Genomic DNA, 24166 nt, shown 5'->3' with positions numbered 1-24166 from the left:
TATTACAAAATAATAATATTAAAGTTATAGATAGATCTCTGTATGGACATAATAAAGATCTCTATAGATAGAGAGGTTTATCTTCATTATTTATATATATAAAAAATCTGCATAAAATATTGACCACACAGAGGAGTTGACGAGGGCACATTTAAAAGCGTTCAATATGAATACGTGTTGTCAGATCTTCACAAAAAAATCAGGTAAGAGGTAATATTCAGATTTTCATATTCTGCAGGCATTAGTCTCTTTTAGTACATTCCATACAGCCCGTACGCACCAATGCATATTAATTTAGTAGCACTTTACTGCTCTTTGATATTAAATTAAAATTTTTGAAGAGCCCGATGAGATCCAGCTAAGGTAAGTGGATGACACCTGGCACTATCACAACTGCAAGTACTCACATCCTGCACTCGGCTCACAGACCACTGCATGCTGGTTTATCCACTGAACTTTAAACACACATAGACTGATGGGGGTTATTCACCTTGGTTTGAAATATGAGGGATCCGTGATAGGCGGAGCAGGTAGGTGTGCTTTCTGTCTTTCGCGGGTCTCTTTGATTGTGCTCTGTAAAGCATTTACACCCAGGCCATCACACTATCCTGAATGGGCTAATGCCCACAGGAGATGTGTGGGCTTCAGGCTTCTCTTAGCTCATTTGAATAAATTTTCAGAGGCATTTATATTTTCTCTCATTCCATTTTCTCATAGAAAATTGGTTTTCATCTGTCTGTAAAATTGAATGAAATGGTGCATGTGGCGGCTGACCTTGCCAGCAGGGTCACGCTGGCATTATCAAATGAATTTTGCATTGTGTTATTTTTATGTGGATATATGTTTGTGTGAGGAGCACAGTTGTTATAGAGAAAGGAAATTAAGTGAAATTTGCATTTCTTGTTCATTTATATTCTGTTTACCGTTCTCATAGCATCTTCCTAATTGCACACATTTCGTTATGTGCTTCAGTGAAGTCCTGCAATTAAATTTGAAACAATTACAACACAAATTTACCAATAATTGCAGCCTAATTAATTACAAGGCAGCACATAATATAATCAGAGATTCAGGAAAACTTCTGTTTCATCTCAATCTTAATATTGGGATGTTCAGTTTAGCTCTGCATGGCTAAGAATATAAATTACCAGCATGACTGAAATTTATTGTAAAAGCCAATAAATATATACATATAAAATCTCTATATTCTTATTACTTTCTTATGCATGTTAAATGAGTGCCAGAACTAAATAACTGAGTAAACATTTTCAGTTGCAGTTTTAAATTTTAATTAAGCTATGACCAAATATGATAACTGAAGTTATAAAAAAAGGTTTTAGTATTAGCTATTCTGTTTCTCCTTAAGGTGTGTTTAAACAAAAATTGGAAAAGCTCATCTATTACCATGCGATTTCACATGCTTGTCGTCTTAGCGTTTATAATGAAAGTTTGGGTTGGTTTTCACAAAAAGCCCTGCAAGATTTGGAATGTTACAAAAACAGTCCATGCAAAGTTCTTACAGCAGACTGAAGAAAAGTTTAGTTAATAAACTCCCAAGGAAAAAAGCTTGATCATTTAAATTCAAAAATCTAATGTTGAATAACTGTAATAATTTCTTTGATTTGATTGAATTGTTACAGTTACATTGTTAAATGTCAGTTCTCAGGTAAACTAAACTGTAGTTGTACTAAACGGTATATGTATCCTCTTCTTTTAGCTGTAGTTCTTAATTATGTTTCTCTGTCTATGTAATTCACATCCCTTGAATATGATACTATGTCATATGTTTAGAGACCTTTGAAGATCAGGAGTCCTTTGAGCAGTGTCCTTGCTTTCAGCACGAATGAACTCTAAGCCCTCACAGAGACATTTTTTATGTTTATATGTGTGCTTCCCTCTGGGAATGCATAAACCCATTTTTACTTGACATTAGCCGGTTCGAAGACAAGTGCAAATATCTTATTTAAATAAGTGCCAAACAGCATAGATGAAGTGTGCGTCTGTGAGATTGGGCTTGTCTGCTCTTTGCAGCTGTATTACTGTTGTTCTTATGCTAAGTTGCTTTGGGGAGGATTGTGCAGTAATACGGGTGATGCGCAGAAGGCCGGTGGGTCTAATTGCTGTCATTTCACACGGAGAGAGCCTGTGAAGCTGAATCGTTGCTGCAGGCGCTGTAAAGCCTGGTTCACAGGTGGGACTACACAGACTCCAAATTAGAATTCTTTAAGTCTAATTGACATGGCAGCAATGTTGTGGTAGAAGTATCAAATTTGTTCTATTCATGAAAGGTCTTTGTGTATTTGCTCTCATGTCTGCTGCGAGTGAAATCATCCAGGCAGCTTGTTCCATTTAGCATGTTTAGCTTTAGCTATAATCTAGAAAAATGCTGTGGTAGCTGCTTACAGTCGTTTCTTCTTTGCCAAGAAACACGCCTTAGATACCATCACTCACTTGCTTCATTGTCACAGATGACCCTGAGTGTGATAGGAAGAAGAAAGCCTGCTGTGACGTGTTGATCAATACGTATTTCAAATCCCATTACGCATGCCATTGCACATCGGATGCCTCGTTAATGTAATTACACAAGTGGAACGGCCTCTTAAATTACTACAACCGTACCTTTGCTGACTTGCCACTGTCGCATTCATTCATACACTGTGATGTATTAAATGAAACGCAGAGAAAATAAAGTAAGTGTGCGCTGGTGGAAAACGCCGCCGGGTTTCTGTTCTGAAAAAAAAAATCACTATCCTGCTAGATAAACCACAATGTCAATATTTAGAAATAAATCAATATCGCTACCTCACAGACACAGGTGATTAAAGATTAAAAGATGGTAATCTACATGTAAGCTTCATGTGAGACTTTGTGTACAGGCTAAAAAACAAGTATGAACTGACCAACTCTTTATCTTAATTGTAGCATAAGTCACACAAGGTCACACATTTCGGTTATAAGCACTTCCTGCATTCTAACAGCCGCTCATCCATCACAAATCCCATCACCTTACTCTGTTCTCATTCAATGCTCTTTGACACAAAACTTCAAAGACTTTTTTATGAGGAAGAGAGGCAGTGTTTCAGGCATGCTGCCAGTTCGAACTGATGTTTTGTAGCTTGAAGTATAAAAAAAGCCAAGAAAGAAAGAAAAATACCTTTTTTTCCCCTTTTTTTCTGGAGGAAGAGTATGTTATGTTATTTATGGATTTAATACTGCCTCCAGTCTCCCAGTCTTCATATTTACAAGACACCAGTCCTATGCTAGACCTTATCTTAAATTGGGTGCACATTTCAATCAAACCGTTTCAATTTGAGTTTCAATTGGAATCATTTCGGATGATATTTCGCTTAAAAGATATAAATAAATGGGGGGGGGGGGGAACATTAGAATGTCAGTGTCAAGTGGCCTAATGTTGTATTTTTGTGTAATAGAAGAGTTTTGTTTGTAGGAATTTCCTCTGCTGATTAGCAGTCATGTTATGATGGAGGGGTCATTCTTTCTCAATCATTTCTGAAGCACTCTCCACAAATCTTTTCAAGCCACTTCAGACTGAAACAAGACTTGTGAAGCAGAAACAAATGAGATAATACAGGTAAAGTGAGACATTTTATGACATCATTGGTGTTGGTTTTCAAATGTGATTCATATGGCTTCATCAATACCTCACTATTTTACTGTAGGTAATCTTAAAGATTCCACTTAAAACAAAAATGTCCATTATGACAGACAAAACAATTGGTCCAATTTAGCCAAACTATCGTTGAAATACAAATGTATGAGGATGAATGACAGGGCCATAAAAATGGATGCACATTGGGAAGTAGATGTTAGATGTAATGGTGTTCTCCATTCATGTATAATATCAGCCTCCAAAACATGAACTTAATGCAGTTACCAGATGACCGTCAAATATACAGTGATCATTAGGTATTGAGGTATTTTGAAACAAGGATGAATGAAAAAATATTTATAAATTAATTAGTAAATGCTGTAAGAAAACGCGTGTTGCTAGTATATCTATTGCATGAACTAATGTTAGCGAATTTAACCTTACTGTAAAGTGTTCCTGAAAAATATACACAACATGATATGTGATTAAACCCAAGTGTTCCACTTTATCCGTATTCATCCTACACCTACAGTTTGCCAGTGTTTTCAGCAGATAATACAAACGATTTATGGTGGTGGTTATTTCCCAACATGTATTCAATTGGAGCAGTCTGTAATGGAGGACAGCTCAATTCATAGGGTTCAGAGGCATGGCTAACCCCATCAGAGCAGCAGACATTTTAGGATTGTGTCTGGGCTAAAGGTGCTGAATACTCAGACAGTTGGGGGATCACAATGAGTTCACCGTCGCCATTTATGTAGAGCCGATCATTGTTAATAAGATAATTTTCTCATTAAATTCCTATAATGAAATTAAAAAGTAATCAGCAGATGTCATTCATGCGTTTTGGGCATGGGGGTTTATCTTAGGGAAAGGCAAAAGGATTTCTTGATATGTCAGTCTAGCCACTGAGAGACACTTTAATCTCAAATGCCACTATGCCAGACCGATTCAAAATGTATTACCCACCTCTTCTAAATGGATTTAAACTGAACACTGACATCAGTGGCCCCAATTTGCCAGTGTGAACGCAGTGTACTGAAATCTAGGAATATAGTATTCACCGTTGATATTTAGAGAATCAAGCCACAATATTGTGTAGATGGTTTTTAATTTACGTGGTGCAATATTTTTTCTAATTGAGTTATGAGGTTTTCTTCCTTATCTCTGCAAATTAAAGTTGCATAGAATATATTTTTTTTCTCTCTTCAAGGGAGAAGCAATATTATACAATATTTTTTAACAATGCCATTTATACTTGCTGTGAGCCATGCCATTGTCAAGTAATAGCTAGCAACATTAGATTATTATATATAATTAGGAATATAATTATATTTAATAGCATATTTATTTCAAGCATTACATTAAGACCTAAATTATCCTCATAAAAACAGTGTGATATTACCAGATATTATAGCCATGCGTGTTACACTGCAAAATGTTATATTGCAGTCAGTGAGGCAAAAATAGGATAAAAAGGCTATGTAATGAGAGGGAGGAATAACTCTGTCTTTCTCTCCTTTGGAGTTGAAGCAACACTGTTATCTTGTTGAAGGAGAGGAACATGCTGAGCCTAATTTGATGGAGCAGTGCTCGCTGGCAGTATTTTTCCATCAGGTCAAGCTATTTTGAAATACCCTCAAGGTGTGATAGTGCTTGGACTCATTGTTGTGGTGTGCCTGCCAGAAAGTCATTACCAGCATTGGTAGGTGGGTTCTATCCTCATCCACTGCACTGCACGTTCACATGCGTGCTGTGGTGAGTTGATAGCAGATATAACCTTTTGGAGGAGATTTAGGATATTGGCCTGTAAACATTTAATTAGTTGAAGTCTGTTGCTGGCTTTTGATAGTGATTGGCATTCTTGATTTGTGTGCAGTGTTGGACAAGGTACATACTGTAGAAATTGAAGCGAAGCCATAATTGAAGTGGTTCAACTACAATCAAGTGTTTCCTTTGCAATTTTTTTTGTAGCTACAATACAAGTCACTGCATAAAAGTATATAGAACTTAATTATGGGGGTAATATCTTTTTTTAAATGTATATGTAATGTAGACATGGCAGGAGCTGAATGGTGTTCATGGCGTTAGAATCCATTTGCCTTTATTGAAAAAGCAAACGGCAAACAATCCAAAACGCCAGGCAGAATAACATGGTCAAAATCCTGGCAAAGTTCTAAACACGATAGAGCAGACAATCTGCAAATAAATCCAAATCAGTAATTAAACAGAGAATAATCCGAAAGTCAGGCAAAACAGGTCGATACAAGGGCAGGAAAGGACACTTGATAAGGCAGAATGGCAATACTTGCAATGGGAGGATAGGAGCATGGTTTGAATTCAATATTAAAAGGAAATGGCAGGATGAGTGGTCCATGGACTGAGGTGTGACAGAATAATTGTGCAATATCATGTATAATTGGCAGAGAACCATATTATTGTATTTTTAGAGTGTTTTTTTTTTTATAAATAAATATTGCACATCTAAATTTACACTAAATACCTAGGTTGCACACCATTCAGAATAGGAAATTTGATTTGGAAATTTATTGGAATTTGAGTTTGAATTAATGAATTTGAATGTCAGGAAGTATAATAAAAGATAAGCAAAATCAAATTCAGCTCATTCAAAGCAATTCAGATAAAGTAAATTAATAAAATTCATAAGTTTTTCAAGACTTTTTGGTTTCTCAAAGGCTTTTTTGATAGTTTTTATAAATGTTTAAAAACACCTTAAAGTTTAAAGTTTTATAGATTCAATAAATTTCCCTTCCAATCATTCCAATTCAAATACCAATTAATTTTCCTGTGGGGCGTGGCCAATTAAATTAAGATTTACTCTCATAAATTGAAAGAGAACTAAAAATTTTGCGCAGCAATACCAAATACAGCTAAAATCTAGAAAACACCAGAATAAGATGAATGGATAGCTTTCTCCAGGTATTATAGATGTTTTGGATCCTGCAGCTGCGATTCACTGACCAAAAGATAGACCTGTGTTTTTGAGCTTTACATTAAACATAGAAGTAAGAAGTCGCGAAGACCCTCTAAAAAAGAAACACGGAAAAAAGAATGAAAGAAAACAAATCATTGAAATCATTGGCAACACAAATCAATACACAACGGACACACAAGCTCCCCAGGTGAGCGAGATGGAGATCAGACGTTGAATCGATAGCCTGCAGTCAATAGAGGAGAGTGACTGAGGTGATGGAAAACTATATCCTGGGCAGACAAGTCACAGTCCCTGAGGCGGAGGGGTGGGGGCCCTAAGCTGAGTTTGCACAACAGTTTCATTTTCAGCGGGAATACGTCCGACCTTGGTTATTTAAGATCAGCATAAATCTCCCATGAGTAGAGCTGGCAGTATCTCACTCCCTGTTGTGCCACTTATCTTCATAGAGCATCGTTTGCTAGCAGCCAAATTGTCAAGAGATTATTTTTTACTTTATTTATTCTTTTATACCCTGGTAGCAGACGTGATATCGTGATTTATTGTTGTTTCAGCAAGTTGATGCCTGGAATAAACAGGACGCTTATCTGTATTCTAATTTCTGATAGAGCTCCTACAATAATGCACTGTAGCCAGCGTGACCTTTAAACGCGATTAAACATATAAACATGCTCATTTGAAAATGAACCTTAAATACACACACACACGCACACAAAGTTTTTTTTAAGCTCTGAAGTGATGCGTGATGACAGCTTGTGTATTGAAAAGCAGTAAATATGCATGAGAAAGGCTGCTAAGCATTTTCCTCTTCATAGTCGGTGGATTGTGAAGAAAGATGTGGATTGTGTGACTCACATCTCATGAGCCATAAAGCTTATGCATTCATAGTCGCTCCTTTAAGTGCCATATGTGAACTTCAGATTCAGATTATGGTGAGAAAAAAAAAAAAAATAAAAAATAACCAGTCGGATCCCTGCGGCTAGTTGCCCTTAAAGGTTTGCGATGCAAAAAGATAAACAGACAGTCATCTTCTGTGCGATTGATTGACAGGTTATTTAATGAAACCATAAACAGGGCTGTTTTGCCCCATCGCAGATTCAAGTGCAAATTCAAGCCGTCCTCTTGAGGTAATTGTAATACCTTAATTAACAGAACATATGAATGCGTAAAGGCCTCAGAAGGGAAAATACATATTTAAATACTTCCATTTAGCCCACTTTGATACATTTCAAATTTCTCACACTGAAGGGATGGGGAGCACCCTCGCGGGACAATGAGCTCTGCCATTTCTCCATTCCTCTTGACCTGCCAAATCTGTGGCGGCCAGCACCAGTCGGCCTCCCTGGGGGTGCGCGGGTACTCATTAATCTCCAGCCCACTGTCCCAAAGGGGGCAGAGTAATTGTTTAATAGTAGATATTGAGAGATCATGATTCTGTCCGTTTGACATTTATGAGGTCATCAGTGTCTCTCTACATTAATGCACGTATTTATTCACACAACACGGCTGGGGCTTTACGGATAACCGGAGAACCGCACGGCCAGCTGAACATAATAAGGGTATCCGCGTGACATTTCTAATGAGTGTGTAATTTACTCAATGACGCAATTACATCACTGATATAATTAAGGGCTGTGATTGACATTGTGTGTATTTTAATAACAAACCACAGTGACATGTTTCACACAGAAAGCATTGTGTGTCTTGCCCTCGCTGATACTCCTTCTGTTTGCTTAATTATTTTGCTAATTATCCTGTAATGACATAATGTTTGCCACTCTATATGTCAACTCTAAAAATATCTTGCCATTTATATTTTTGACACGGGCTGGGAGCTCTTTGAATTTCAATGAGTGTGGACTGCTAAATTTATATTAGGGTATAATTGATTTGGGCCATGGACTGGCTGTAGTTACCTCCTTATTAAAATGGAAACCTCTTGTCATTAAAAGCTTCCAGGCCAATTAAGCCATTGCTCTGGAAGGGATGTTTTAGCCATTCCATCTTCAGGCTTTCTGTCGGGGTGGTTTTCTCACATCCTGCTGACCACTTTGGTCGATGAATGGATGTGGTCAGAATCTCTTAAAGGGAAGGTTCACCCAAAAATGATAATTCTGTCATCATTTCATGCCATTCCAAACATGTATATGATTTTTTTCCTCTCTGGAACACAAAATAAGATATTTTGAAAAATATAAATATAAAAATAAAAATAAAAGTCAGTCCAAAACAGCATTGGACCACACTGACTTTTATCGTATGGCTAAAACACAGAGACTTTTTTATTTATTACTTTCTTCTGTGTAATACAAATATATTTTGAACAATGCCTTTGGGGGGTTTATTTGGTCATACAATGAAAGCCAATAGGGACCAATGTTTCTTTTGAACCTCACAGGAGAAAGGCAGTCATACTGGTTTGGAACAACAAGAGGGTGATGATGACCAAATTTTCATTTTTAGCTCAAATGTCAAGCACAGGCATGTCATGAAAATCGAACAGTGGTGGCATGATCAAAATTGAATATAGTGATAAATTTGACTGAAGTAGCAAACTCTGCTTGTTATGTTTTATAAAGATACAAGACCACCAAAGTGCCGCTGCCTGACCAATTCATTTAAGTTGACTTAACAGAGAGACCTCTTGGATTGGCTGTCTCAATCTAAACGTATGGCCCATCACATTTTTAATAGCAAACACAAGATGGGCTCACTGCCACAGTGGCTCTGGGGCTGATCATTTGTCTCGTGTGGAGAGGGGGGCAGTAAATCAGCACTGGCTGGGGATGTGACGTCTTGGACGGGGATAATTTGTGCTCGTTCTGTTCTGGAGAAACTGGGCTGGAGATCATTAGGCCATAAATCATGCCAAAGACGGATGCAAATGTAAAAGAACAGGAAACACAAAAACAGAATCCTGAGTCAAGACTGGAAATGGAAACACTGTGCTGTGTTAAATGACTTCCTGGGCTGGTTTAGGTGATACATTTGCTTGAGCAACAAACTTTTAAGAAGGTGTTCTTAAAGACTTTGAAGTGGTGATTTTTATTTGAAGCACGTTTTAATTAAATATAACAAGCAGTCTGTGAAGGATAGTGGAGCGGTACAGATTTTGTCATGTCATCTTGCAGTGCATTATTGGAGGAGTGGTTTTTGTTTACGAACAGTTGGTGTGAGTGGTATGATCATGTATCTTTGATTGAGGGGAAATGGGAGTACATTACGTGTACGTTGTTGCTTAGAAACTCATTGCTGCCTTTTTATTTTACCCTCTGAATGTCTTGGAGCAGGATTTGATGATGAAATGTGAGATAGCTGTGTGCAGTGAAGCTATTGTATGTATATGAAAATTCAGCTTTGCCATCACAGGAATAAATTATATTTTAAAATAGAAAACAGTTCTTTCAAATATGTAATACTATTTCACAATGTCAATGACTATTTTATTTTTCATCAGTGCAGCATAAAAAAAAAAAAAAACTTAATTATTCCAAACTTTTGACTGATTAATATATTATTATATTTATCAGTAGTTTTTTTTACTTTTTTCTTTTTTATACTCTTTATGTAAAATAATTAAAGTATTATTATTAATAGTAATATAATATCGGATAGATTATTATAATATTTTTTTTACACTTTAGTTTAGGGACCAATTCTCACTATTAACTGGTTGTTTGTTAGTACTTATAGCTGTTTATTAGTACGTATAAATCACATATTAATGCCTTATAATGCATATTTTAGATCCCTTAATCCTGCCCCATACCTAAACTTAACAACTACCTTACTAACTATTAATAAGCAGCAAATTAGGAGTTTATTGAGGCAAATGTTGTAGTTAATTGTTAGTTAATAGTGAGAATTGGTCCCCAAACTAAAGTGTGACCTTTCCAAATAAGACAGTCGACTTGTGTACAGTACAGAATTATCTTTCCACCCTGCTTTTGTTCTTTTCACTCATATTCGCCTCGAACCAGTGGTGCCTGTAGAAGTGAGTATACTCTTAATTTATACCCCCAAGCGGCCCAGCAAAGGATGAATGTCCTGTGTTATAAACAGTGACATGTAAGACTAGTCTTGCATATTGAGTTCACCCCAAAATGAGCCAGTAGCATTTGCACATTGTTACTTAACTTCTGCTGCTTGACTTCACGGAGTAAGGATTACTCTGAAATTAATATTAGCCACAGAAGAGGTGCAGATTTTGCAATAAATAATGTAAAAATTAAACAAAATAAATAAATAAATTGACTGCATTAATTAACATTTGTCAAAATCTCTAGTAAATTACATGTTATTTTGTTTAGTTGTATGTTCAGAATCATGGGAGAATCATGAAGTCTATTTGAAAAAAAATGTTTGATTCTCAATTTATCCAGAATTGTGCAACTCAACTCCAATAGGTGCCTGACTCTTTCTCTCATGACATAAAGTCATGGGCATCGCTAGGCCATTTTTAGGGGGGCTATAGCGATTTGCCATTAGTTCTATAAACTACACGAATTTATGATCGCCTCAGTCCCCTTTAAATTTCATATGAAAACGGCGGCAGACTTCGATCGGCTCCTCCCCATTTCAGCGCGTTCTTTTTCAATCTGCAGGACGCGGCGGGGCAGAGCGAGAAACACAGGACAAGGTGTGTGTTTATCGATAGATTGTTATAATATTTGCATCTGTGCAGTTATTTGTCATAAATACAGTTTACAAAATATCGTTGGGGGAGCAATCGGTTCCCCATCTACTGTAGTCTAAGGTTTCGCTGCGTTCACCCCTCATTACACCAGTGAAAATGAAGCACATATGAACGCATATACTTTATAAAACGATGTTGCCATTTTCATTTGAATATACTGTATATACATATATATATATTTATTTATTTATTTATTATACCCTCATTGGGGGCTGAGCCCCCCCCTTAAATGAAAATCCTGGAATAGCCCCTGCATACAGTGATGGGTAAATGGTAATTTCGAGCCCTGACATATGTTATTAACATAATTTATTAATATATGTTATTAAAAAGTGCTCACCTTGATTGACGTCTTCATTCGAAGTTGAACAGGCAGCATCTCTGTCACTAGTTGTTTCCATCACTCTTTTTTTTGTGCATTTTGAAGTAGGCCTATCGCATCAGAAACAAGCCAAATTTGGGAAAAAATACTTTAATTCGCAAAAAAGTTTTTACGCTCGCTTGGTGGTTTTTGACTTGTGCGAAAAAGAGTTAATGCGAATAATGGGAGATGGAAACACATTTACCAAATAAATTCCTCCAAGCGCATCAAAAAGGTCATGTGACTTTGTGCGATGGGATGACATAACCTGACTAAACATCGGGCCGATTTTGTTGCACAGCATCTGAAATGTTATGGTCATTCTGAAATGCCTGAGCACAGTCTGTCGTCAAAGTATCTCTTTATAATTGCCTCCCAGAACTGTCTTTTATGACTGCATTCCCAAACAGCAGGCATCCACTTCTGAAAGCAATGACCGCATTTATTGTGTTTCATGTCTTTTTGACTCGAAAATGGTGCTTATTTGCAAATGTTTTGTGTGATATTCCAGTTTTTCCACATAAGATAAATTCGCAACTTTGGATGGAAACATGAGGATGAGTCAATGCTGACTGATAAAGAAGTGGGTATACGCCGTATACCTGCATATACTTTGCACTACACCACTGCCTTGAACTTTACACTTACCAGCGAGAGATAGATGCCTGTACCCTTTCACTTTTCCCTTCACAACTGCTCTCTCCTGCTGGCTTTGTTTGCAGAGACAGGAAGGATATTATACACCTCTATGTATGCATTTTCCGTCCTTGTAAATGATTTAAATGTATGTTGTTTACTCTTTTCTTGCAATTCAAGGCATATTGATTCTGCCCTACATCCTTGTGCACTAAGATCTATTCAATATTCATCCATTAGCTTATTTTGGTTTCTAAAATCCCTTTTTAATTTGGGTGGGAACATTCACAGTAGTGGGAAGATGCAAAGAGTGCTTTTGGTGTGGGTTGTGTTGAAACTATAAAAGAGCTGTATGATGCTTGAATGATGTAAAACAAAAGATTTTATGTGAGAGGAGTTGTCATGGTTACCAGAAAAGGTCTTAAACAATAGCTGATGTTCCCCTTGGGACCGAAGAGAAGACTAGCGTCACATGGAGAAGGGTTGCCTAGCAATGCCGGTGGAGTAGTTGTTCGATTGGTTATGGAAGGTGGTGCTATTCAAAGTATATCTAGTCATATTCAAATGAAAAGCACTTTCGGGTCCGCGGATCTAGGCACGCAAATGGCTGACGGATACGAAGAACATTGCATCGCTTGCTCTGTCTTTTTGTTCCTCTTGTATTTGCAAACAATGAAGTGCAGAGCGATCTTCATTAATCCTATTTCATAATGCTTTTGCTAATTGATTAAAAGGTGATTGCTGAAAGGTCTAACATGTTCTGGCTGCATTGGTCCATCTGGGTTCTAATTGCTTTTTAATTGAGTCTTTCTTCCTTTGAATCTGTATCTCCAATTAATGCTTTTTAAAATGGAAGGCAAAGATTGGATAAGTGCGGCTGTGTTCTTTCATTAGATTTCCAATAATCCATATTCATGTCTGGTATGGTGTTATGTTAATGAATTGGAGCTCTTTACACTGGGTAGAAATGAGTTCTCTCTCTCCTCTTTGCTCCTCATGATAAGTGCGAACCACGCCGCGATCGAGTGGAGAGCGAGCTTTGGAATACATTTAGATTCCCACCACAAGAACAACCTGTCAAATTGGAAATATGGAAATATGACAGCTTATTGAATCCTAGGCAATTTAATGAAGAATGATATTTGATGGGCAAAGCATTTTTGTCAAAAGCAATTATACAAATCGTGCCTGTGCCAAGCCTTGATTCTGATTTATTTTCCGTTCATTCTGTCTTCAGATGTGCATGTGTGCATTCATACCATGATTTGAGTGAGAAACAGAGGAAGAGAGAAAAAAGAGAGCAGGCTGGCATCCACAGCATGTGCCAAAAACCATAATACCTCATAGAAAAAGCACTCAGCAAACTGAGAAGAGCAAATGGAACAGATGTCAAAAGAGCAACTTTGCTCTGTAACCTGTGCTGAAACAGAGCAGGCCTCTTTCTAATGTAACAAGGGCACACCGACAGGGTTCATGTTGTGTGCTCTTCTCTGTAAATTATATGTTTTTCTCCTTCTTTTATGATGTGGATTATACCTCATGTTCCTGAAAACCGAAGTTTTGCTTCGGCTCTCCAACTATATAATAAATTACTTTAAAGGGAAAATTCACCCAAAATGTTTTCATGTCATTATTTTCTCACCATCATGTTGTTCCAAACCTGTACGACTCAATTTTTATTAGAATCTTTATTGTTTAGCTTTTTGTTTGTTAATTTTATTTCTTAATAATCTGTTATGGTTATTTGAAAATCCTTTTTTTTTTTAAACACTTTAAATTACCATTCATATTTTTTTCTATACAATAAAAGTCATTGGGGGACCAATGCTCGTTTTGAAAAAAGAAAGAAAATACAGGTTTGGAATGACATAAAGGTGACAGAATCATTTTTGGTGCAATACTTGTCAAAACTTTCAAACCTCGGTCAGCTGTCATAATTCAACACTTCTTACTCATTAATGCAATTACAAACATCAGCAGACCTCAAGGATGTATATTTCTAAGAAACACACCCTTTGAGTCCAGGAAGTCACTGTGCTGATTCAGTGAAACTGCAAATGTGCCGCGTCCATTCACAGGAATATATATGTGGTGGCGCTTAAATCCTGCACTGCTCGCAACGTGAATAAGTGCCCATACGGTTCTACATGACCCACGCTTGATACTTCATTGGGGAGGGGGGCTAATTTGTCTTCCCAAATGGATTTAGTTTGACAGGGCTTTAACTAAATTGAAAGTGGAGAGGAAGAGAGGTAGAAGAGCAGTGAGAGATCCGTTAAGGTGGCAACATTACTGCTGACAGACTTTGCTGTGGCGACTGGGATATTGCAGCCATTTCTCACTGCCACTGCGGCTGCAGGAGCCACAGGATGCGGAGCAGAGATGCCTGTGTATGAGGCCATTAGGGACCTGGGCAACCACTGAGCCTAAGGGAAAAAACACTACACCCAGACACAGCCTGCAGCCAAAACACTGTGTGTGTGTCCAGGCACTTGCCTATTCATCCAGCTGTTCATTATAGCGCTCGTGTATACACTGCCTCAATATTTAATGGTTCTGTGATTGACTCATCTTCACCTCGGCGCAGTCAATGCCATGGGAGAGATGGTAGGGGGAGGTCACTGAACTGTCCATTCTTTTCCTTTAACAGCCAAGGATGTAATCCAAGGCTTTTGGATGTTGTCTTGCTTTACTGTCCTCACTAGCTTTGTTATAATAGCATGGAGCTGCAAGCTAATTTCCTGACTCAAATGGTCTTTGTGAGTGGCCGGGTACGGGAGGCCTGGCCTTACCGAGAGGCTTGTCAGCCACATTAATAATAGAGGACACAAATTGCCCAAACGAAGCTGCAGCAAGGAAAATCAATGTGGAAAATGATTGCTGGAAGCTTCCTTGTGAAAGGAAGACCTGGAGTCTCATTGTTTGTCTCGCTTTCAACCATTTTGAACCGTGGTTTAGCGCAGTACAATAGGGGCTCTGTAGAAAATTCACCTTCGACAGCTAGCTTGATGATTCCTTTATAGATTGAAATCTGTAGAAAATGTCAATGTCTACATGTGAGATATCATCTCATTTTAAATTAGAAATCACTAATGAATCATTTGTTGAGAAATGCCCAAAACCTGAATTTGGACTTTTATTTTAGATTTATATAATCCTTTAGAATGTATACACTACCGTTCAACCTTACCGTTTTTTTTTTTTAAAGAAATTAATACTTTTATTCAGCAAGAATGCATTAAATTGATCAAAAGTGACAGTAAAAACATTTAGAATGTTACAAAAATATCTATTTAAACCTTTCTATTCATCAAAGAATCCTGAAAAACATTGTTTTCCACAAAAGCATTAAGTCTGAGCATCAAATCAGAATATTAGAATGATTTCTGAAAGATCAGGATTTCATACTAAAGACTAAAGTGATGGATGCTGAAATACATATATATATATACATATATAATTTTCTCAAACAAGTCTTTATACAAACACTACTGATATACTGTATGTGAACACAATAATTATATCATTAGAAAGACTTTCTGTTTTCATTCAGTAAATAAATCTCAAAATGTGTTTGTGGGTCAAAACAATTCAGTGTGGTGGAGCAGGTCACAATTCACCTTGAATAGCTACTTCCTTCACAGATTCAAGCCTGTAGAAAATGTAATGCTATATATATATATATCACAATCACAACATCTGGTGCAGCAACTTAAAGATGACAAGCTGTTGCCTTGAAGATCTCAGATCTCTCATACTGTACTCTCCAGTTATTAACTCGTTAAATCCTCTTGAACGTTTATCCCGTACCACACGAGTTTCATTTCTACGTGTAGCGTTGTTTTATGCTGTCATGAACAAGTTACAGGAAAACATCCTGACTCGCCAAGATTTTCCTGTTTAAAGACCTTGCTGTCCTTCTCGCTCCCGAGGTGAATCATGAGAGCGGTGTAGTATGATGTATAAAGACGGTTTGTATGATTTTTCATAGGCTGTTCGTGTCAGCAGGAAGGAAAGGGTCTGTGGGCTGCTGTGGTCGGGGAAACAGATTTCATCAGTCCTGACTCCTACTTTTGTTGCCTAGACAAATGTGCCTGACGAGAATTTTCTCGCAAGACGATGACAATGACCATGATAAATGCTCTCAAAATGGCTGCCTCTTTATCATTCGCCGTTACCTCTATATTCTCATTTTATACATTTAGTGCACAAAAAAAATATGTTCATCAAAACGAGCAGGGAAAAGTAAGACTGCAGAGTTTTTGTTATCAAATCGATCATTATAAGCTTTATCTCGCTTGCAGTGCGCCAGAGAAAACAAACGGTGTTGTCAGCCTCAGCACATCACCCATAATTCCTCGTCCTTTTTGCTCCATAAACAGTTGTTCCATCCACACCGACCTTGGCGAGAGAGATAAATAAGTGGAATTAATTTGTTGCTGGGCCGACAGGGAGGCGTAACGAAGAGCACTGCCTGTTATTAATGTTCCTCACGGCTGTGGCCGCACCCCCAAGGACCATAGGCTCTTGGAGAGGAGGTCAGGACAGAGAGAGAGGAGACCGGTCCAGTGGGCAGCACGGTGAGAAGGCTCAGGGTGATAGAATGCGCAAAGAGGCCACAGAGAGCCCGAGGCAGAGACAGATGATTTGCCAGATTGACAGGAAATTAGACTGAAAGCTGGTAGATATGCCAACGGGCGCTATCTCTCCGCAGAGCGCTGACTTCACGCTGCTTCGTCGAGTAGAACGCTTTTTGATAAGACTCGTGACCCGCAAGGATGCGTTTAGTACGTCAGTGTTTGGTGTGCTTTTGTACAATTTTACATTGTGTCAGGCAAGTCATAATATTTAGCCCAGCGATCCAGTCCTCATTCCTCGGTTCGGTTAATTGAACCTGGCGAGAAGTAGAGCAATGTCGCGTAAATGGTGATTGACCTCGATAAATTTGAGGCAACTCTGGTGTGCGAGGGGAGGGCTTACCAGACACATTTCTACGGCAGACCCGGTAATTAGCTTTAATTTCCTACCTTTATGGTTCATCATTAAAATTAAGCCTCCCAGTAACGCATTTATTACCCTTCTCAGGAACAGTAGATGTTCCTTGCAAAAAAGAAACCCATTTAGACGAGAATTTACATTTTAACGATTATTCAAGCTGCCGTTTCCGTGAAATGTGATGCACGCCGTGTGACTGTATCTGATTTTACAATATGCAACATGGCCAATTAGCACAGCTACTGTGTGCTAATGTGGGCCCGTGCGCCACAGGATGACCTGGGCGGCTCATAGTGAAGAGGATGGCAGGAGACAGCAATTATATCATCACACCCACTTCTCTCAGAAGGAGGTATAAAATCTCCATCCACTCTCGGAGGAAGTATTATTTTGCACATACATTTCAAAGGATTACTCATTCCGGTAACTCAAGAATAGGTAGTGCATTATAGGGCTCCAGCAGGCCGAGTGATGATTAATTGTCAGTACTTTTGAAGATGCAGTGGGCATAGCTGCCTTACAGTCATGCTTATATCTGGACCTTGTCGTGATGGAGCGGTTCACGCTCCTACTAAAGCATGTGCGATTAAAAATGAAGTGTGATCTAAATTTTCAGGGACGTGATGGAAAGTCAAGTCACACTTCATTTCACAGGATTCTTTATTCTTATATAAAAAGTGACTTAAAACCAGGACTGTGCAAAGAGTTGTGTTCTATGTGCAGATTCGTTTTTTTTTTACAGTTGATTATGTGCATTACTCAATGCCGAGTACACGTCTTTAAAGCTCTTCACACAGTTAGTGCAGCAGCCGTGTCTGTGGTCTAAACTTGCTAATTGCTTTTCAATTGCTTTGATACGAAATGCATTCAGTGACCATATCATTCACAGCTGCTTTTCTGAACCAACTCATCTTCTACCAAGATTCTATGTACAAATCTGCACATATTTCTATTATTTTTCATAATTGTTTTATACATGTTAATGAATCACTTTTTTGAACAGTAATACCTTATTGAAGAATATTCAAAATCTATAAAAAAAAACTTAATACGCTTTTATTTGTTAACATTAGCTAACTACATTATTTAATATACATCTAACAATGAACAGTACTTATACAGCAATAATGAATCTTTAAATGGTAATTTCAGCATTTATACAAATATTTTGTATTATACAAAATTTGTATATGTTAACATTAGTGAACAAAACATGAACAATTGTATTTTTATTAACTAGCTTAACAAGGCTTAATTAATGCTGTTAAAATGTATTGTTCATTGTTAATTCATGTTCGCTAATGTTAACAAATGAGACCTTATTGTAAAGTGTTACCCAATTAGGTCTACAACAGTTGATTCCACTTTTAGCTGAAAACCACCCTGAAGCTGAGAATATTTTTTGATCAATTTTGTAATAATCGATTTAAAAATCTGAAATAGCTTACATTTTTATAATGATTCTGTTACTTAAACATGGCTGACAGAGGAAGTAGTGACTGGATGCCTCTGTAATTGGGTCACAATGCAGAATGCATCATTTAATTCTAGGATGACCTTCATGTAAGACTTGAAGAATAAGTGAAGAAAATGACTTTTCACCACTGTCTTGCAGTCGTAGTGTATCAGCATATTATGACCTTCAACCTCACTTTGCATTCCTTAATCCCAGGAATGTCTTATAAAGTATAAGACCACTATTCATATGATCAGATGACCCTCCTAGATGCAGTGAATGCAGGATATTCAGATTTATCTGCAGAGGATTGCCAAGGACGGACCAGGCATGCAAAAAAGATTGCATCACAGGTGCATAACAATACGTGTGCTGTTCAGATCCAAGATAACTAAATGAAACATTGGTAACACGTCACAGTAATGCTCTGCATGTTAAAGGCAGGATAAGTGATTTGGTTTGAAAAACATTTTTTGTTATGCTGGTTGAAAGTCTCTTTACAACCTGATAGCAGTCACTAAGTTAAGTGGGCTAAATGTATTTATATCGTCTGTGGAAAGCGTAGGACCATAAAATGTTTGTCCAATCATATTCCTCGGTCCGAGGACGATGATAGGCTGTCCTACCTGCCTGTCAATGTATGTTTTTGTATACATCATCAGCGCATTCCATTACGCTATTGCAGACCGAGCGACAATGGAAGCTGTTCTTATTGTAATATTATGCGCTTTGTACTGTAATATTTTCTCACCGGTGAATGAGACATGAGGTAATCTGACTGTGTTGCATTCAATCCTCCACCAATGCTGTCTCTCATCGTGTCGCTGGTTAGCCTCTGTTCTGCTTGTGCACAATCATGTGTTTTGGAGGAGGCGTGGCTTTGCAGAGTGATTATGCAGGGAGGGTGGGTGATACATTATTTTTACAGCATTTTGATTTGATTTCATAATGTTGATTAATGTAAATACGTATTTGATATTTCAAGTTATATACAATACTGTTCAAAAGTTTGGGGTCAGTAAGTTTTTTTTTTTTTAAGAAATAATCGTTTTATTCAGAAACGATGGATTTATTTGATCAAAAGTGACAGTAAACAGTTTTACAATACAAATGTAATAATATTTCACAACATTACTGTTTTTAATGTATTTTTGATCAAATGAACAAGGCTTTGGTTAACATAAGAGACTTATCAATGACCCCAAACTTAACAATGGTAGTGTGTATTGTCATCAATTAATTATGAATGAACGTGAATTATTAATGAACAGTAGTAAATCAACAGAGTAAATTCATGATAGTTAGTGCATGATAACTAATGCATTAACTAATAAATTGACCTTTTTTATTTCACTGATACACCTTGTATAAGGCTACTTGTATTTAGCATTTTAAGGTTAGTGTGTTTTGAGTGACAGAATGTTGTTGCTGGCTGAGAGTATTTGCTCTTTAATGGTTGAAGGAGTTTATGATAAATATTGGTTTTACAGCAGGTAGTGTTTTGGTGCACTTTGAAAGTGAGATTTACTGATGTGTCACTTTGTGTTGTAAACTGTGTGAGGACTGAGGAGTTAAAAAAAAAAGTGTAGTCCGTTTTGAGAAATGCACATAACCAATTGTTGTTTTAAATTTTTTACGTTTGAATTATTGGCTGATGTACAGTATGAGGCAGCTGTATGGTATTGATTGAACATTAAAGGCTGTTTATGTATGTGAAGCTTTTATGGTTTAGAGTAGCTGGTCTTTACAACCATAAATTACCAGTACAACAGTACGCAAATCTTTTCCTGCACAATAATTACTCTGTGTAATAAGGGATCCAGCTGAAACTGACTTTTGTTTGCTGTTGTTCGTACATCTGTGTTCTTTGTTTATGTTACCATGTCCACAGTGCCTTGTGTGCCTCTATGGATCAATTCCAGACAACCTGGCAATGTGTCACAGTAATGAATGAAACTTGTATATAAAAAGCAAGATTAACTTTGATACCCTCCTGAACTCTGCTATAAGACCGAATTGGACTGAAGGTTAATATCTGGAGCGTGCATTCATTTGCATACATTTGCATCCATTGACAGTAACGGACCATCCATCTGAGTACGGTTCAAGAGAGCGCAATAAGTGATGTGTGAGAGAGACAGCAGATGAGTGAATGAATCTGTGAGCGTTCAGAAGCGTGACCTCACGATCAGATTGATCGTGAATGTGAGTGTAAGAGTATGATCTCATAGGCTATCGGGTTACTGCAGACCACCACAAAGTAGTGAACGGCAGACGTGGAGTCTGATGCAGCTCCTGTGAACGAGTGAAAGTGAACATCTGCGGGTGTGAGCATGATGTTTGCAGAGCCCGCGGTCACGTCGCCCTCCTTCGCCTCCGATGGGGGTCCTAGGCAGGCCCTGTCGCCTGGCAACCCACTGAAATAGCCCAGGACATGTCATGGGGGAGAGGATTACACTGTAATCAGGTTGCAAGGTCACAGTGAGAGAGCGAGTGCCAGAGAGAGAGAGGGAAATTCACCGCTGCAGAATATAGAATTTCATGCTTCTGGTTGAACTTCATTCATCAAGGTGTCTATTGAATGGGCATGCAGCCATGGGGATGAAGCGGTAAAGGTTGCTGGAGAGCATGGCGAAGTGGGAAGAAGGCAGGGTTGGGGAGGAGAGAAGCCCTCAGGAGTAATTGAATGGGGAGAAAGGATGCTCAGGACATGAATTGTACACTGAACAATTGGGTACAGGTGTCCGTATGGGTGCTGGCAAGCGGTCGAAATTGATTTGAGAGAGTATTTATTTTCAAACTCCAATCAAGTCAATCTCGGGTAGAAATGTCTGAAACTTTTTTTTTTGTTTGTTATTTGCAGCAGTCTAATCTTTTCTCCTCTTCCTGATGAGATGGTACTCTTTAATTAAGATAAATTAGACACAAAATATAGCAGAGAGAAACAGCCCATTCCCTTCCAATCTATTTATTTTGTTTGGTTATTATTTTAACCCCGGCCTGTGACTGGGACTAATGAGCTATTGAAACACATTTGGGGGAGGTGCCACGTTCGAGGTGGGAGGTGGGGAGGGATTCTGAGAGAAAATAGAAAGAGGAAAAATGTGGGTTTAAATAATGACAAATCACCCTGACTGATAGAAGTGTAAGATTGCTTTTACTGATGGGAAGAGAAAATATAACGGCCTCTTCTCTGGGAAATTGAAAGGGTATAAATAAATTATATTATAATGGAGGGAGGGGGGAGTCAATGAAGAAAATTGGAGAGGGAGCAATAAAGAGAGAAGGAATGAGGGAGGGAGGAAGAAAGAAAGAGCTACAAACTGTCCAGGCCACACTGGGTGAAAAGGATGAGGAGACATTGATTGTAATACATATCCCTACAGATCATGGGTATGAATATAAGAGAGTTGCAAAGATATCTTTTACTGGTGGTCTCAGTATATAATACTGTGAGATGGTGCAAGCAGCATGTTTCTTGAAGGGATAGTGTGTCCAAAAATGAAAATTCTGAAATTGAAAATGATTTATTCACCCTCATGTCCTTCAAGTGTATGATTGATTAATTGATTGATTGATTGATTGATTTTTGTGCTTCCATGTAACACAAGTTTTGAATAATATCCTGGCCACTTTTCAATATAACGAAAATGAATGAGGACTGGAGCTTGTAAACTTAAAAATTAGTTTCTTAAGTCATGTCTTAGCTTTATATGAAGGACAGACACATTTTGAAGCTTGAAAGCTCTCGCATCCAATAAGTGTAAAAGCATAGAAAAGAGAGGCCAGTGTTTTATTTTATAAAAGAAAATAAAAAGTTTATAAAAGAAAAAATAAAATATTTTTGTAATTAAGACAATGAAGCCTATATTAGGATTAAGCTATAATTGAGCAGTAATTCTCATGAAATTCTCATTAAATGTATAAATGCTTTACAATTGTTATTTTGGTAACACTTTATTCCCACTACTAACTATTTGCTTATTAGCATGCATATTACTAATATTTTGGCTGTTTATTAGCACTTATAAAGCACAAATTAATGCCTTATTCTGCATGACCATATTTTAGATCCCTCAATCCAACCCCATACCTAAACTTAACTACCTTACTAAGTATTAACAAGCAGCACATTAGCAGTTTATTGAGGGAAAACTCTTAGTTAATAGTGAATATGTTTTCCCTATTCTAAAGTGTTACCGTTATTTTTTTATTTTATTTTATTTTTTATTTAATTGTATTTTATTTTAATTTATGAAATTAAAGTCCATCAGGTGTGGAACAACATGAGGGTGAGAAAATGATAACAGAATTGTTATTTTTGCATGACCTGCTCATTTAACCAACTTAACCAGCAAGTGTTTCTCAGTCAACCAGCTTCACCACAAGTATTTTGCACCAAACCAGCATTAACCGGCCTGAATAATCATTAAAATTCATGCTGATTTAAGCTGTTGATGATCTTGCTCCATCTTACTGTCATACTGCCTTTATTACTCATCATATCTGTCACACGTTGTTCACCTCCCTTCTCTCTCGCAGCTCGTCAACCATATATTCATACTCAGCAAGAGCTATGCATATACTTCCCCATTAACACATTTACCCACAACATATACATAACACTGTGCACGTGGAACACTTTGGCAGCTGACAAACTTGCACACACACATATCGAAGAAGTGTTTTACTTCATGGCTCATATTTCACATTCAGGCCTACATTTAATCGCAAATCGACTCTAATAAACATCGCAAAGCTGGTTGAGAGATGTCTTAAGCCATACACCTGTGGATTGGGGTTGCGCTATCAGTCCTCACATGACATGAATATGCTGTTGCATTTTGAAATAAACATGCAAGCATGTGATTTCACTTGCATATCATATTGAGTGTGTGGGGCGGGATTCTGGCATTCATGCCATTGCATTTTTCAGTATAATTGCGTTTCATAGTTCAGCTACGATATGAGTGGGAGCATGTGTGCATATCAAAAACAGCATTTGCTTTGCTTATTAAATATGCATTTGAAGTATTGGTATACCACATCGCAATGTAGCATCATGCCCAATCTCTTGCATCTGTCTTTGAGGTGCTACGATGAATGGAAAACAGTCATTACATGTTAAGGTTACTGAAGCTTCATCCTTTGCACAGATGTTGCGCCTTTTAAGTCATGATTGTGTTCAAGGCATTTCTGTCAGAGCGTAAATTTTCTCTTGTTTAGCGGCAAAATAATGGTGTGCTCGTACCTGGCTTTGTGGGATTTCTTAAGCTGACTTCGGAAGGAAGATGTGAAGGTTTGAAACCAGCTGGGATATGATAAATGCAACGTGGGCAGAAATAAATCCCTGGAAAAACCGCTCAATGATGGCGTGTGTGTGTGTGTGTGTGTGTGTGTGTGTGTGTGTGTGTGTGTGTGTGTGTGTGTGTGTGTGTGTGTGTGTGTGTGTGTGTGTG

At 37.7% G+C, this 24166-nt stretch overlaps 1 protein-coding gene across 12 annotated transcripts in view; it reads left to right on the top strand.

Annotated features, from left to right (window-relative positions):
- The window catches only part of nrxn1a (neurexin 1a), a 187057-nt gene that overhangs the window by 13141 nt on the left and 149750 nt on the right, over positions 1-24166 (top strand). The gene's annotated exons all lie outside the window — the stretch shown is intronic.

The sequence above is a fragment of the Sinocyclocheilus grahami genome, unplaced genomic scaffold (assembly GCF_001515645.1).
Source record: "Sinocyclocheilus grahami isolate Dianchi unplaced genomic scaffold, SAMN03320097.WGS_v1.1 scaffold47.1, whole genome shotgun sequence".
NCBI classification, from domain to species: Eukaryota; Metazoa; Chordata; class Actinopteri; order Cypriniformes; family Cyprinidae; genus Sinocyclocheilus; species Sinocyclocheilus grahami.
Note: the sequence above shows the minus strand (reverse complement) of the source record. Positions and strands in the feature narration are given on the sequence as shown.